We start from the raw sequence: 18181 nt of genomic DNA on the forward strand, positions 1-18181 counted from the left end.
ATTTGTGTCTTTTGCCCCTTGTCTGCGTTAAAAAAAAAAAAATGTTTAACACAAAATCTGTTGCTCCATCAATGTTCAAATAAAAACATATATTTTTCTGCAATCATGGGAGTAAAAAGTTAATTTTTCTTAGCGTGTGCCTTTAGCCCCCTATAGTGGGATATTCTAAGATACAACTCATTTAGAAAATTTATTGTACCTTTTTTTTTTAATATTATGTATAGCCATGGTCTAAATAAAATATTATAAATATGATGTAGATACTGTTAGGGGTTAACAGTTTAGGACCCAAGGACCAGATGTTTGAAAGAAGACCCGGAGTCAGAATTATAATAAATTGAAGAAAAGTTTTACTGAAGATAGTTTGCAGTTTCATCAGCAGAAGTTCAGCTTCAAGACTCACACAGGAGTTCGTAGGCCGTCTCGCTTACAGTTACAAAGATCACAGCAGTTATAACACACACACACACACACTATGTTTTAAGAGTATAACCATGTAACGCCAGACATATAATTGACAGAAATGGAACAGTTCATTGAATATCTAAAAATCTTTTTTTAAAACGTTTCCATTTCTGTTTTTTGTTAAGTAGACTAGGCCTATCATATTTCATTAGCTAGCCTACAAGGCCCATGAGAATATGAAGCTCAAATTCCAGGAGGAAAAAAATAGAATAACATGTTTTTATTCAGAGGCCCAGACAAACATATTTAATGTGGTGCAGCCATCGATATGGCCAAAAATCAATATGAAATTCAGATCAAATCTATACATCTATCCATCTATCTATCGAGAGAAGGAAATATCTTTGTTTCACCTCATCATTTATATTTCACACTCACCACACGAGAGCAGCAGTGTCACAGTTTTTGCTTAATCAAAACAGAACAGTGTTTACGTGCTTGAAATAAAACAGATTTATATGATCAATTAACTTTGCTTTTGCCCTATTATTTTACTGTATTTCCTTAAATTGTGTGTATCATTATAATTTTTACTTTGACATTGAAACACCCTGCAGTTTTTGGTGGGTTATTAAAGTTATTATAAACGCGAGTTTTTGCTTTGCATGTTCACAATGTTTACAAAATCCCCTAATAGATGCATGCACTAATAACAGATGCAAATGTTTAATTATGAATCTCATCATACATATTTTGCACACTTTTGTTCACCATGTAAATCTATAACAACAGGTTTAAGTAAATACTCCTCTCGAATCCAGGTGTCATATCCATACTCTCAGAAAGCACAGAATTTTAATTCTGCTAGTTTTAGTTATTGACTAAATAAAGGAGTCGGTTGAAAGACAGAGATCTGCTCTGATCTCCACATGAAGGACTGGAGCTCAGAGCTGTTTCTGATGGGAAAGAGAATCAGTTGAGTTCAGTGTCAGAGGCCGTGGCCTTCACCCTCTTCTCTGATGTAAACTTCAGGTAACAGCAACACCAGCTTTTTTTTATCCTTCTGACTCTATCAAAACAAGTGTTTCTGTCCATTCTCTCACTCTGTTGCAAAACCAATCAGTTCCTCACGATGGTTCGTGATCAGATAGTGGCGAGCAATTTATTTAGAGCAAACTGTCCGCCAAACATTTCAGTGCAACGGCCCTCAGTTCCATGAAAAGCAATTTATTAGCTGCCAAGACAAGAGAATCAGTCGCTTTTAAGAGGTAAAGGAAGATGTGTATCTTCTTATGGCTACAGAATTAATATCTGCCATGACGTAGAATCAGACAGGATGATGGGGTGAGTCCACACTAGATCTTTCTGACACAATACATTGCAAGCTAGGGGCTTCACTTGCAATGGAGATGCAACAGGACATAAGAAAAACACACTCTGTGTGAAAGGTACAACAGTCAGTGGACCAATCATGTAATCTTGGACACCTTTTGTATCTAAAATAATAGTAAGTGCAACTTGCATTGAATTGCATTGCATAAAATAATAATTAAAAAAATGATTAAAAAATACAAATTTAATTGAAATGCTGCATTTAACTGCGGAAGGTAGGCATATTAGTTATTTTCTCAGATTGGATGATAAAGTAAAGATTCTATGGTGATTTTTTTCTAGCAGCAGCAGGACAGATGTGTATCAGTCAAGACATTTTGTGTAAGTGTCATCTGAGTGACACCAAATTTAGCTGAACAAACATCGCTGGTGAAGTTTCCGCTCTCTGCGGTGGCGAGAGTTTTGGTGGTGGGCGAGAAACTGTGAGAAATTTGTATTGTGAGACACCAGTTGCTAAGGCACTCGGGAAGAGTCGACATCCATCTGTGTAGATGTGTATTTATATCACACATGAATAATTTGCTGAAATAGAAGGAAACAGAGAGATTCTGAAGCACTGGACTGTCACATTAGCATATGTGTGTCAAAATATAAAGAAAATGTAATAAACTCATTCCGCCAGCACTTTTATAAAGAGTCCCAAAAGCGAGAAGCAGACGTATAATTAAGAACAACAATAATAAAGGTCAATTTAAGAGGTAGGCATAAACAAAAATATACAGAAACAGTGGTACAGTTATAGTATAGGCAAAAAAAGGAAAAGAAATAAAAGCTATTTGTTCAGCTTTTCGACCTCTAACAATCAGCCACACCATGACCTCTGACCCCTGTGATGTCAATTCAATAGGAGAATAGGTCACCCATTAATCTTGATTATGTCTGTGCTAATGCAGAGGTACTGACCTCAGGATCACCCCAAACAAATATACATGTCTATATTGACTTATAATAAATATATAAAAAATACATAAAAAGATAGATTTTACAAATATATAACACCTAAAAAAAAAAAAAAACTGAAAAAAGATTAGCCTACAGAATCACCAAATTAATGTTGAATCAACATAAATTAATTATAAATTGTATATTTGTTGAATGCAATCTTTTCACCAAGTACTTTAAAGGCCAGTAACACTGATATCAACATCACACAGATACCTTTATTAAATATAATAATAGTAAAAAAACTAAATAAAAAGTTTGAGCATCAAATTCATCATATTAGAATGATTTCTGAAGGATCATGTGACACTGAAGACTGGAGTAATGATGCTGAACATTCAACTTTGATCAGGAATAAATTACATTTTAAAATATATTCATATAGAAAAAATATTTCACAATTTTACTGTTTTTACTGTATTTTTTTATCAAATAAATGCATCTTTTGTGAGCAGAAAAGACTTTCATTCTGTACATTAAACCTATAAATGTGTTATTAGACATTTTATTACAAATACATGATATATATGAAACTTGAATAATAAAAATAATACTAAATGTGTATATCCTCATCAACACACTACCGTTATTAAATACATAATTTTTCCAATTCCTTAGGATAAAATGAGCAATTTACGGTTACGCTTTATTTTAAGGTGTCATTGTTAGTGTAATTATACTAATATTATAATATTATAGAGTAATATTAAGCAACTACATGTACTTACTATAGGGATATAGGATTAGGATTTGGTTGAGGGTTAGTTGCATGTAATTATGCATAATTTACTGTTATTACTATGGTAAGTAAATTTTACATGTAACAATGACACTGTAAAATAAAGTGTTACCCAATTTACTTAATGTTTAATATTTAAAAACGGATTAATAAAATATTCGGTCTCATGTATATTGACCAATTACATTTTCAGTCCACCGCCTGGAGAGCTGAAACCACAAGTACACATAGAGGAAAATCACAGTTTAATTGGACTGGGTTTTCAGTTTGCTTTGGGGCCGAACTGGCAAATGAATCCCGCTGATGAGTCCCAGTAAACAATAACACAAACTGACATTTGCCAGCCAGGATCCTGTTGCCAAGATTTTCAGTGGCAGAAATAGACAAAGGTGTTGTTGTTTTTTTTAACTTAAATGTCACAGTAATCATGTTTAAGACGCTCTAGTCCTTTCATCAGAAACAGATGCAGAACAAACCAAGTGAACTTTAAGAGCTCTCAGGAGAAACTGCTTGTGAATAAACACTAGCCAGCTGAGAAGAAGCTGTGGAAGCACTTTATTTCACAGTCCTGTTCCCCATGTACATACTATGTACTTATTATAGTAATTAATAACTAGGTACTAACCCTGAACCTACACCTAAACCTAACCTTAACCCATGAACTTACCTTATAGTACCCAGTACTTTCTTAGGTAAGTACACTGTAAATACTCATACTGTAAAATAAAACGCTGGTTTCAGCGTTACGAATACACTTTGCATGCACTTCAAAAGGATGAGACTTTATTTTACAGTACGTGCACTTAACCGTTCTTACCTAAGAAAGTACTGGGTAACCGGGCTTGACATGAACTTTTATGCTCACCAGCCACTGTTGCTAGTGGTTTTTCAAAGTTTCTAGCCACTCAGCATTGTCACTGGCCACAATTTTGACATTAATACCATGGGGAAAAACAGCCATATGAATATTTTTAATGTTATCTCATAATTTTGCAGTAGGTTTATTAGGCTACTGTCACTTTAAGACCTGACGCACTGATCCATTATACTGTTACACATGCGCTTTCTTTCTCAACTGTTTCCCTTCACTTAAAACATAACTGACTGTGTTTACATGAATACTCGCCAAGACTATCATTTTGACATTTGTGTTTTTGACTGTTTAAGTGCAATAAGCAGCCAAAAATAACTAAATTTAGTTCTAAATTTAGTAAATCCCATGTAAAATAAAACCTCTTGGTAAGGAGGGGTTTAGAGATACCGGATCTTCGAAAGAACCGTTTCCAGACTCTTTGAGAAATAAGGCGATGTGCAATGTATATCATGAGATATGTTTTTTTACCTCGGATGCATGTAAATCTATTGTAAAAGACTCAAAAATAAAATTAGAAACCTTTAAAATAGCATGATGGGGCACTTTAATCATTTGGCAGACGCTTTAATCAAAAGCGACTTACATTGCATTCAAAATGGACATTATAATTAGTTCATGCATTCCCTGAGAATTGAACCCACAACCTAGATATCGCAGCCGCCATGCTATACAAACGTTATTCTCACGCTATTCTTCTGTCACGATCATTTTATTAGTTAAATATCCCTATACTTACTGGTGGCGTCACATAGCGTCACTATTTCATGATTGGTCAAAAACCTAATTGCCCTTGTTTTGCCGCAGCAATTGCTAGTAAATTTTCTGTCATCTTTGCAGGAAAGTAATATGAATATTGTACAAAGTTACATTTATCTTAGGTAACACTGTGAAAGGGAATAGCAGATCACGCATACCTGTATAACCATAGATATCTATGGGTAAATTATTACTAAACATACATAATCGTTTTTACAGTTTACTCTACAATGCGAAAATACAGTTTTCAAAAGTATTCACCTCGGAGAGTCTTCCAAATGTTTTTTTGCAGGACAAAAACACCATCTCAGCGTGGACGAAAGGCCATAAATAGATAAAAAGGTGCTTTTTAATAAGTATTCAAATTAGATGTAACCTGAGAAAAACACCCTACACTCTTAAAAATATTTTTTTGGGACATTTTAATAATCTAAAGAACCATTTTCCATTGTGGAATGGAAAGATTCCATTGATGTTAAAGGTTCTGCATCCGTGCCAATAAAGAACCTGGTCCCACTTTATATTCAGTGTCTTTAACTACTATAGCCTATGTTCTAACACTGAAATCAATGCACTTATTATACATGCATGTTTTTACATTATATTTAAAAAAAACCTGCATTTAATTACAGCTATAATTAATCTCTGTAATTACATCAATAATTACAGTTTACCCTTCCCTTACCCTTATCCCACTTAAATAGCAGCAAAAGTGTTTTGCAATACAACATCAACACAACAACATACTTATTTTTTGATGTAAGTACATATTAGTTAAGGACACCAAATATAAAGTGTGACCAAGAAGCTTTATTTTTTTTAAGAGTGAATATAATCACGAGCCACCTCTAGAGCTTCAGAACAGAGTCACACACTGTGCTCACGTACCAAAATCTGACACACACTCCCTGGCCTTTTTTCAGAGGATCCCAACAATCCAGCATCCATGACTCAGGCGACAGAAAAGGATTTCCAGTTATTAAGGGCAGATGTGCTGTTCTAGCAAGCGTGGGTTTTCATGGCTGGGAAAAAAGAAAACTGCAGATTAATACTTTAAATTTCACATCAAAAATCTTTTCACACACGTCTGGCTAATCAAAACTCTGGACCTGAAGCCGGTTGTCCTGCAGATGTGGTGTTTACTCGAGCAGAACCGCACGGCGGTGCTCAGATCTGGCCTTTTAATCCCGTTACAGAGACAGACGGTGGGAAGAGACACAATCCAGAGACGTCCATTTCCTCCTCTCAGCGCCTGCCATTGAATTCTGACGGCTGGAGGCTTCGCTCGGTTGTTTATGCAGATTTTCTTCGCTCTGCCTCTGTATTGTTGATGGAGTCCAAGACTGAAATTCTTCCTCATCTCTACCTCACAGCCATCCATATATCCTTCTACCCCGACTATAACATTTGAGTACAGTGTTTGACAGGTCTGCAGCATTTTGACTTTATGTTGACCTGTGTGCTAACAAAGCAATGCTAATATTACCGATTAAACAATGAATATTGAATTTCAAAAAGTCTTTGAATAAAGTTCAATATAGAAGCTCAAAGTTGCTTTCTCAAAGTTTTGGCTTAAAAAAAATATGCCAAAAACTTTAAAGTTTAGTGTCTCAGGCGTTTCTCTACATACAGTAAAATAATTACGTCAAGAAAATTACGTCAAAATCACAGTATTTTTTTTAATGCTGATTGTGATTATAAGAAATAAAATAGTAATAATGCATGGCCTCTTTAACGTAAAGTGATTAAATTCATTCATTTTCTTCAGAGAAAAACTTTACTAATAACATAAAAACCAAGTATGAGCTCCAAATATATTAATATGCATCATACAAACTGTTTAAAAGTTTATGGTTGGTAAGATTTGTTGATGTTGTTGAAATACGTCTTTTCTGCTCACCAAGGATGATAAAAAAATACAGTAAAAACAATAATATTGTGAAACATAATTACAATTTAAAATTACTGTTTTCTATTTGAATATCTTTTCAAATGTAATTTATTCCTGTGATGTAAAACTTATTTTTATTCCAGTCTTTAGTGTCCTGGATCCTTCAGAAATCATTCTAATATGCGGATTTGCTGCTCAAGAAACATTTCTTATTATTATAATGTTGAAAACAGCTGCTTCATATTTTCGTGGAAACTGATATATCTTTGTTTTCGGGGTTCTTTTACGAGTAGAAACTTCAACAAAAGAGCATTTGTTTTTAAAATCGAAATCTTTTGTAACATTAGAAATGTCTTCAGTGTCACTTTTCATTAATTTCATGTGTCCCTGCTGAATAAAAGTATTAAACAAAATCTCAATTAAGCTAGAACTCACTGAGACTCCAACCCACAGTCGAGAAATGTTGTTACCAGAGGATTGCAATTACTTCTAATTGCTTAAGTTTCCAAAGTGCTCACTGCACTCCATGTACAAGTGAAGGCACCACTGGTTTTCACACAATTGCGTCTGCTGCTAGTTATCAGCTAAGATAAAGTTGTTGTTATTATCAAATACGTGACGGTACGACACTTGAGTGTTGTGGCAGCGCGAGCGCGACCTGCTGGTGCACCTCTTAAGATAATGAGCTCTGGGAATTCACATGCTTCTGATGCTTGATCAAAGACTCACTCCAGCCAATCACAGAGCGGCACACCTGCCCTCAGCCAATCAGAGCCTTCCACAGAACAGGTACTTCACTGCAGAGATTCTCCTGAGACACTCTGGCCCTAATTAAAGCCAGAATCAATTTGACTGTTTTTTTAATTAGCCAGAAAGCTAATATTGTATTTATGCTTTGTAAATTCACGTGTTTTATCATTTAAATCACATCTGAGACAGTCTGAAAAAGAGCAATATGAAATTCCTCTTGACATCTGACCCAGCCCTGTGGTTTAGATAACAAAATACTGAAGTCGAGCCATATCTTCAAACTCATTTATAAATAGAGAGGAGATTAGACACTAGTACCATTAGCCACCGACCACATTAAAACTTCTGATAGCTGAGCGCTTCGACTGCATCTCCACAAAGACTTTACAACCGTGTGATTTCTTTTGATCATTTTCAAAGGAATAACACAGATAAAGCTGGTCAGAATTAGTAAAACTAATGTAACTGTACTGAAAAAATAAAGGGTGTAGAAACAATTTTCACTCAGAAGTTGCAAGTAAATTTCACAATTACAAAGAAATGGCAAGAAACACATTGAATTAAACATGACATTTTGAAGTAGAAAGACTGAAATTGTATTTCCTTGTAAAACATACTTCAATAATCCAATAATTATTCGTTTTTTACAGTGTACAACAACAACACATTTTTCCAGACGGTGAAAAAAACTCAATCTGTTTTAAAAAAAATGGTAACTGAAATAAAGATGAAATAAAATTAAGTATTATAATTATTTAATAAATATTAGATTACAATAATGCTGCATTGTCAACAAACTAAAATAACTTGAAGTACTACAATTACTAAAAATTACATGAAAATAAATTGATGCCAGATACAAATAAAAAAAAATGTAAAAGCACAAAATTAAAGTCTTGAAAACAAAAGCTAAAAAATAAAAAAACAGATTCAACATATTCATAAATACTATATATATATATATATATATATATATATATATATATATATACACTATAAAATAATAGCAATGATATACTAAAATAACACTAATCTGTTCATTTGAATAGTTAAAACCATTTAAAACCAATTGTTAATTGGAGTCCTTACACAAGTGGCTATGCAACACTTTATTCTCTTTTTTTGTGGCATTTTACACAATAATATTATAATATTTATAACAATAACTACAACAAAATAGCAGTGCACAATAGCACACAATGCAATAAATGGTGTTTTCTTTATTTATTTATTTCTTTAATAAATGGCTTCAGTAGCTTGTAGAGTATTTAACTATTTTTTAAAAAGGGTATAGCTTGACAGTAGTCGAGCCACTTTAAAATTATTAGTAACTTGTAACTTGCATGCCAGTTTCAAAGCAGCTTTATTGTTAAACCAGCAGAATCTGAGCTGGAGAATCATGATTTCAAATGAACAATATCAAAAAGGCAGATCTTATTTTCTTTTAGGACAGATCAGAAGCTTAACAGATAAAAGGCCATTGTGCTGTAGAGCTCAACGGGCAGGTTTATGCAGCTGGTCTCTGGAAAGATCAAGCAGAGCACTAATGCCCCTCAGACGGGCCACCGGACACACAGGGAATCCACTGCTGTGCACCACTGACTCCAAACATGGGAATTCACCGGATTTTACGGTCAAGACAACATTGGAATGACATTCGCAAGACATATAATAGTATTTCAGAGGATATTCAGCATAAAATAATCATGGGTAGTGCTTGACTTTATAAAATCAGTTTTGACTGGGATGGAAAAATCTGTGAAATCATTGGTTGATAAATCTTTTCCCCAACTATCCAGCTTTTCACTGCCATCAAGAGTGAGGCTTGAGCCCCTGCCCCTTTAATGAGAGGCTGCTCACTGCAGAGCAAATGAGTGGAGCTTGTCCAGCGAGGAGGAGGGAATGTAATTTGGGCCTAATGGGTGGAGCTAGAATATCCAACCACACCCTAAAGCCTTGTGCACACCGGGACGATTATCGTGCGTGCTTATCGCCAGCGTTTTTCGAGACTTTTTTCAACGCGTCTTTGTGTTCATACCCAAGCGATTTTCATTGGCGATGCACCGAGTGAATGTGCAAATTCACTCCCTGACAGTAGATGGCGCTTATTTCGCTTATTGATCAAATCCTATTTGATCTGCAATTCCTCCCCATAACTCCCTTATCGAGATTTTTGTAGTCGCTGTGGCGTTTGTCATAAAGTTATTTGTGTTCAGACACCAAAGAGACCCGCAGCTCTACATTCACCTTGCCTCGTTGCATCTTCTTCTTCGTCTACTTACTTCCTCTTCGTCGTCGTCTTCTATCAATGTGTGCTGTAAGTACTGTAACTTCAGCAGCTCCAGGCACGTGAACAAAAGCGCCAATCTCATTGGTCGGCCAGTTTTAAACACGGTGCATCAAACCAAATAAAAACTAACCCGAGTCGTTTTTTTTGTTTTTTTATTACGCTTTTAAAGTCCGCGTGAACCGGAAGTTGCAAACGACTTTTTTCCAGTGTTGTGACGTATTTCCCAGTGAAAAGGAATATTGAACAGAGGGCAGGGTTTTACTCTAGCGCTCCTCCTCTCCATCTCTGCTCATAGCAGACTAACGGTTTGAGGGGAGTGGTTAAGCGTTTTCCAACCCAAGCCGTCAAACCTACGTCATCAGAGAAGGAACGCCATTCCAGACCGGAAGTAACTTTTCAGACTTTGATTAAAGATTACGATGGCAAACAATTTTTTTCTGTGTATTAACTTGAACGGATTAACTTTTCACCACAAGACTAGTAATATGCGCTAACAAAGTAAATAGGGTCAATTTTGATTTGATACTCACATTGGCGCCCTTTGTTTAGTCACGAGGCGTTAAACGTCAGCGATAAGCGCGCGATAATCGTCCCGGTGTGCACAAGGCTTAAAGGTAAAGTTCACCCAAAAGTGAAAATTAGCCCATGATTTACTTACCCTCAAGTCATCCTAGATGTATATGATATTCTACTTTCAGACGAATACAATCGGAGTTACATTAAAAAATATCCTGGCTCTTCCAAGCTTTATAATGGCAGTGAATGGCTGTATATTTTTTGAAGTCCATCAAAGTGCATCCATCCATGAAAAAAGTGCCCCACGCGTCTCCGGGGGTTAAAAAAGGCCTTCTGAAGCAAAGCAATGCGTTCATGTAAGAAAAAACTTTATCAACTAAAATAACTAGCTTCTAGCTTCCTTTCTGTCTTTGATGGGGAATCAGGAAAAGCTTTGTAAAACACATCTGTTTTATTGCAATGAAAATTACTTGAACGCATGTCATAATTATAATTTGCAAACTCCTAAGTAGGAACTTTGGAGGACTTAAAGGCTGTATTGATTGGGTCTGCAGAAAGGGAAAAATCATTTCAAAGGCAGAGAAAGTTATTACATTTTGATAAAAGATAATGAAACCCATCTTTTTTTCCTCTTTCGAAATAAATGTGCACTGATGAATCATGCACAATAAGACCAGGAGAGTTTCAATTTCATGTCATTTTTAGATACCTCCTACATCCTATAAATATTAAAAAATATTTCAGAGAAAAAAAACAAAAACCATGTCTAAATGTCTGAACACCACAGATTGAGTTCAAATACACCAAAATGATTTTAAATAGTAAAATTATTTTGGTCAAACTCTTAATGAAGTGTAAATCCATTAATGAGATCTCATGCATGTGTTGCCTTGGGGAATCTTTTAAAAAGCGCACTAGGATCCTTCATTTCCCTGCTGTAGTTTCTGTAGAGCTCACTGTGTGTTTCACAGACTGAAGCAGAAGGAAAACTCACCTGTTTACCAAAGGTGGAGAGGAAGATTGGTCCCATGTCTCATACTTTATTAAGTTTTCACGTCCTTGGCAATGAACGGAGGTCAGCGGATGCTGGAGCTGGATTGACAGCATGGCTCTGGAGAAAACATGGTAACAGGAAATGGTGAATGTAGTGAGGTGGAAACCACATAAACACTCACACAAACGTCTCCCACACAGCCTGTGGGATAACCAGACAAAGCTGTCTGACTAACCTAAATTGATGTGCTCCTCTCTTCGGGGCGTCCTGTCAGTCTGGCCTACATGTTCACGCGTTCACTAGATGAGTTTCAGGAAAAAGTGCAACATCTTCAAACTCCTGTAAGCGCAGAGGAACTGATTTCACCCCATAACAAAGCTCTGTTACTGAAGCAGTATCTCTGAATGGAGTGAGCTGCCTACTTAGTATTATAAAGCATCATAAGATGACACAAAGGCTTCAACATTATGTTGCCTTATGTTGGTGGAAGAATATAATTATATATATATACACACTGCCCGGCCAAAATAAGTGGCTGTTTGGATTTAAACAGGCAAATGCTTAAGAGTCAATGATTGGAGCATTATTGCAGTTATTATTAGTTTCTAGCATGTTATATGTTTGGCAACAGTTCTTCTAACTCTGATTGATGGAGTGTGTAGCTTTTCATCTCTTAAACAACCATGTAGGAAGACACAACATGATCATATTCCAGGATGACAATGTCCAGATTCCTCAGGCTCAGATTGTGAAAGAATGGTTGTGAGGAGCATGAATCGTCTCCTCTGAGTCCAGATCTTAAACTCACTGAAAGTCTTTGGGATGTGCTGGAGGAGACTTTACAGAGCGCTGGACTCTTGCATTGTCAATACAAGATCTTGACCAAATATTGATGCTCCTCTTGATGGAAATAACATCACAACATTTATTTGTTTATCAAAAGGTGCACATTTACCAGCCGAAAACACATGAAAAGTTTACGGAGCTAAATACTGTCACAACATTGAACATATGTATTACCAAGTCACAAGTAGGCCTAAGTCTATATCAATATAACATTGACTTTGTTTGGACGAAACAGCAACGGCAGAAAAGATGTTTTTAGCTTAGCTACATGCTAACATCCGACTACTGGAATCAATTGTTGAGTATTGCGCGCTTCTCGTTAGAAACGCTATTTGTGTGGCGCTTACAAAGAGCGTTCCAGATCAGGTACTATTGCAGACAGTAAACGGCAAGGCACAGAGCTAGTCAACAACGCCAACATAAGAAATACTGTGGCAAATTCACAATGAAGAAGTGCACACTAAAGAGCTAGCAGCACATTGTGCACTTTGTTTTTCTTTTCAGTTTTGTTGGGAATCAGGACTTTTTGCTGTGCCAACATAGACTGCGACTCTCGAACTTAACAAATCACTTGGGAGCCGCAAGACCCCGGCGTTCAGTGTTTGATGGCGTGATTCACTCATGCTGCAAATGTTTCTCATATAGACAGCAGGGAAAAGGCCTTGTGTTTCAGATGGCTAACTGAGTAAAGCTTGAACAGAAGCCAGTCGCTAAAGCTGAAGAGTAAGTTTGATTATTTAAGACCATCTCAATTCTGACACTAGTGGTGTTTGTTAACACAAGGATCTTTACTATATTCTCATATACAGCTTATTGAGGACTTGAAGACTTGAGCCATTAAGTTATTACCAACTAGCAACCACCCTTTTCTTAGCAAGGTTTAGCTGTTTAGCTTTAGAAATTAGGGCAAAAAGACGGCAAAAGGCATGTTGCTCATTCAAAAGTAGTCATGTATTTAAACAAAACTCTTTGCAACATATAGCAGCAAAAAACATTCATTGTAAAAAGATATTTTTTAAAGTTGTAAATAGAAACTTTGGAGTAGGTTTTACAAGAAAATTATATTTCAGTCTTTCTACTTTAAAATGTCATGTTTCATTCATTCAATGTGTTACTTCCCGTTTCTGTTTGTGAAATTTGCTACACCTTTTGATTTAAGCTAAACTGAAGTTAACTAAACTTAATTTACTGTGTTCATCCGACTGTCCAGTGTATTGCAACTGAACTGACAAAATTAAAGTCCCCCGTGGTGAAAATAAAGTGTTTGATGTTGTTTATATTGCTATGTGGTGTTTTAATATGCAGTTGTACACGGTTTGTCTTAAAGTCAACAGCATTGCTGAGTATATTCTCCTTAAAACTGCAGTGAACCAAAGATTGAAATCGCTGGTGTTTCTGACGTCACAAACTAACCAATCAGATCAACGTGTGATCGTCAACGAGTGGATCTCTGAGCTGAGTGAGTGAGTGGAGGCGGGGCTCATTTGCATATTCATAGAATCACGTATACTAAATGAGGGAAGGGTGTAGAGCTACATTCAATTATTTTAAGGCATGAAGAATTATTTTTCAAGGAAAAAGCGTTTAAATGTGTCATTTTGGTGATCAAAGATGAGTTTTAAGGGACTACAGGGGGACTTTAAAAAAAAGTTATCTTTTAGGAAGAAAGCAGAACTTGAAAAAGCTCATACAAAAACTAAACACATGATCTTTTTTTTTAGTAATCCTGTATTATTATTATAATTTTTTTGTAGACGCCTAATTTTACACTGGGATCTTAAAAGCATGAAATTGACACCGGAAAAGAGACAGACAGAGAGAGTGAAGTTTAATAAATCTGCGCTTGATCTCTACAAGAAACGTCGTCTTGGTCTTAATTTAGAATCTGCCCTCAGATCGCTAGATATCCTGAAATCCGTCTCATTAATGAACATGTGGGTGGAAAACCTTAGATCTGCTCCCTACTCTGCTCCAATTACTCCTGTGTGGTTTTCAGCTCCCCAAAAAAATCCAGAGTTACCATAAAACAGCATGAAACAACAAGTTGCAGTGTGTCGTTGAATCTCTCGCTAATAGCTTTCATTGTGATACAGGCCTATTAGATTCCACTTTTAGCCAAATGATCAATAGTTTCAACTCAACCTCCTGAACGGATAACAAGCCAATCAGATTGTGAAATCCATCTCCACTGTCGCAACAACGAGTCGCTCTCCTTAGTGATGACTGATGACTATCAGAGGAAGTAATCTGAAGAAAATCAAACGTAATTAAGTCTGGGCATTCGATCGATTTGGGAAATGATCCGCTCTACTCTAGCCAATCGTATACCTCTAGGAAAATGTGACTCTTACAGAAAATAGGAAACGGATCCTGGGAGACTTAAAGAAATATAACTTAAATATAACGAAGAGGTTTCCGAAAGTCTTTCTGCAGTCTTAAGCTTATGACAGGTCCTTGTCAAAGGTGATAAAATTATTCCAGTGAGCTAATTAAAAGAAAAGGGAAGAGTTTTCCAATCCTCAGGCACCGATGGGGATCCAGGCACTTGCACCGGCTCTCAGATCAGAAGTGTGCGTGTGTGTGTGTGTGTGTGTGTGGCATTAGATTAGACTTAGAGCTGTTCATATATTCTTATTCAGTCCTCATGTTAAAGTTAAAAAAAATTTTGTGGCTCTACCACCGAAAAAAAAAAAAAAAAAAAGTAACAACACTAAGGTTTGGGGTTGGTAATATTTTTTAAAAAGTCTCTTCTCCTCACCAAGGCTGTATTTATTTAAGATATTATTACAATTTAAAATAACTGTTTTGTATTGCAGTATATTACTAATAAATGTAATTTATTTCTGTGATCAAAGCTGGATTTTCAGCATCATTACTCCAGTCTTCAGTGTCACATGATCCTTCAGGAATCAGTCTAATATGATGATTTGATGCTCAAGAAACATTTATGATTATTATCAATGTTGAAAACAGTTGTGATGTTGCATATTTTTTGTGGAAATTGTGATCATTTTTTTTCTTCTCATCAGAATTAATTGATGAATAGAAAGTTCCAAATAACAACATTTATTTAATAAATGTTAAATATTTAATAAATATTTATTTATTTAAGTCTTTTTTTAAACATGATAAATGTCTTTAGAGTCAATTCTGATCAATTTAATGCACCCATGCTGAATACAATTTTTTATATCTTAAAAAAATAAAAAATAAAAACTTTTATACAATAGTACAAAATAAAATATCTAAAATATTAAAAATTTCAAAAAAAAACAAATAACTAAAGACTGACTCTAGCAGTCCAATTTGTAAATGAGTTTTCAACGAATCGATTAAACGCTTCACAAGGTCTGAAAAATGTGTGCACAAATTGGACTGAATCAGAATCTACACCGACACACACACACACACACACACATACATACACACAACAGTTCTCGAATCTGATTGGCTGAGAGCCTTTTCCAGCCGTGAGATATTCCCCCAGTATCAGCACTTGAACCATTTCACCGTTTATATCACTCCGCTTTAGTGACCGTCACAGCGGACGAGCAAATACACTCTATTTTTTACAAAAACTACTGTTGTTGTGTCACGAAATGTAGTTGTAAAAGATTTTCATAATATTCAGATGTTTTTTTGTCTGTAATTTCAGCATCTGCATGCATACTGAACAGACACACCTTGACCATGCTGAGTTATTGAAATGTATAGAAAAGTATAGGAAAGGATCGAACTGTGCACTAATGCTGGGTTGTTTTAACCCAGTTTTGGGTCAAATATGGACAAACTCAAATATTGGGTTAAAAATGCAATTTCAAAATGGAACCCAATGGCGGTTGGGTTTGTCCGTATTTAACCCAAAATTGGGTTAAAACAACCCAGCATTTTTTAGAGTGTGTGGGCTTCTGTTTAAGAAGTCATAACCTCGTCCAAATGGAACCAAACGTGAAACGGCAAGCGCAACCTTGCCAAAGCAATGCGGCTTTCCTGTCAAGCACAGATCCACTGCTCATGTGTGCGAAGGTCAGGTTACTCCTTTAACCAGCATAAGTGGAAGCCGACCCTGGCAGCTATGAGCTTATTCATAACGCACAAGCCATCGCATGAATAGATGTGTGGGAGATAATTCACATCTCGCTCAAAGGTCACTCTCTGCCTGCAAAATGCCTTTCAATTTCCCAGCAAATGTCAGCGTGCTGAGCAGCTCCTAAAAAGTTTGGCTTTTCATTCAAACCGCAGCGTAATAGCTCGTGTCCTTTTCATTCAGTTTTCAGAAGATCCTCAAATCACTCCGTTTATTTCCTGAATGAGCGGCTACAGCTTTTTGCTCCCAGTGTCGTCTTAACTATAGCTATTTTGGATCATGATTCTCTGTCAAAACCTCACAAACTTCTGCCGGTGACTTCCCTGTTGTCTGAATTACATAATATTTGTGCTGAGGAGAGAGGTTCCCCTGATGGCTCTTGCAGTAATTCTGCTTATATAAAAGCCAAACCGTGAAATGTGCTTTCTTTGCTATCGTTGCTAATTCCTCTGCCACATGATTAGTTGCTAAAACGAGCGTAATTGCTCCGATAATGAGCACGGTTCCATTGAAAATGGTGCACAAATGTCAAAGATGGCACATAATCTCCCATTAGCCGACAGAGTTCTGGATTCTTCATGATGCCTGTGACGAGACTCTGGCTGCTCACTTATTTCAATAAATTACCCATGGAATATTATAGGACTGTGGTTGTTTTCACATTAACAACTCTACGACTCCGACCTCAGGCGATCAGATATTTCAATCTGATGAAGAAAAGTGAAGAGGATCATGCAGAAGATCATTTTTGTTTGACTGGCACATCTTTGGTTTTATATACTCTACTTACAAAAAAGAAAAAAAAGGAAAACTTTGTTACTTCAGGCCCATTAAGTAATATGAACAGATACATGTATTAGTAAATGTTACTAATAAATGTAAAAGTGTTACTGATCAATGCAACTAGTTCCACCAAAAAAACATAATTAAATAACATAAATAAAGTTAAATAATTAATAAGCCAGTGCAAGCATGAAAAACGAAAATGCACATAAAAATGAACAGATAAAATGAATAAATACATGCATGCATAAATATATAAACAAATGCACATAAAAATAAACAAAATGCATATAATGAATAAATGCATAACGAAATACATAAATAAAAATAGAAATGCACGTAAAAATAAACAGATGCACATAAAATAAATAAAAAATGCATATACAGTGCAATGCATAAGTTTAGACACCCATGCTAAAGTTGACTAAAAAGAGGAATACAAAATCATATTTTGGAAATTGAACGTAATGCCTTAATTTAAAAAATTAGGAAAAATCCAACCTTTAAGGACACCAATTTTCTTTGTGAATGAATAATGTATCGTAAATAAATAAATGTTCTTCCTTAAAATACATGGTGCATAAGTTAGTACACCCCTATGTTAAATTCCCATAGAGGCAGGCAGATTTTTATTTTTAAGTATTTTTTTTAAAAATTTTTAGGATACTATGCATCCTGATAAAGTTCCCTTGGCCTTTGGAATTAAAATAGCCCCACATCATCACATAGCCTTCACCATACCTAGAGATTGGCATGGGGTACTTTCCATAAGATCATCTCTCAATGCAAATCAAACTAGCTATTAGGCTAACTGAAATAAAACCATGCCAATCTCTAGGTATGGTGAGGGCTATGTGATGATGTGGGGCTATTTTAATTCCAAAGGCCAAGGGAACTTTATCAGGATGCATAGTAT

The 18181-nt window shown here is 35.7% G+C and overlaps 1 long non-coding RNA gene across 1 annotated transcript; it reads right to left on the bottom strand.

The window, feature by feature from the left end:
- Positions 1 to 328: 328 nt before the first annotated feature.
- Positions 329 to 6510, bottom strand: LOC307151703. The gene is made up of 3 exons (XR_013819920.1): positions 6218 to 6510; positions 5997 to 6130; positions 329 to 2319 (listed from the first exon to the last, which is right to left on the bottom strand). It is a non-coding gene; the product is annotated as an uncharacterized lncRNA (long non-coding RNA).
- Positions 6511 to 18181: the final 11671 nt, after the last annotated feature.

The sequence above is a fragment of the Squalius cephalus genome (assembly GCF_949319135.1).
Source record: "Squalius cephalus genome assembly, chromosome: 23".
NCBI lineage: Eukaryota > Metazoa > Chordata > Actinopteri > Cypriniformes > Leuciscidae > Squalius > Squalius cephalus.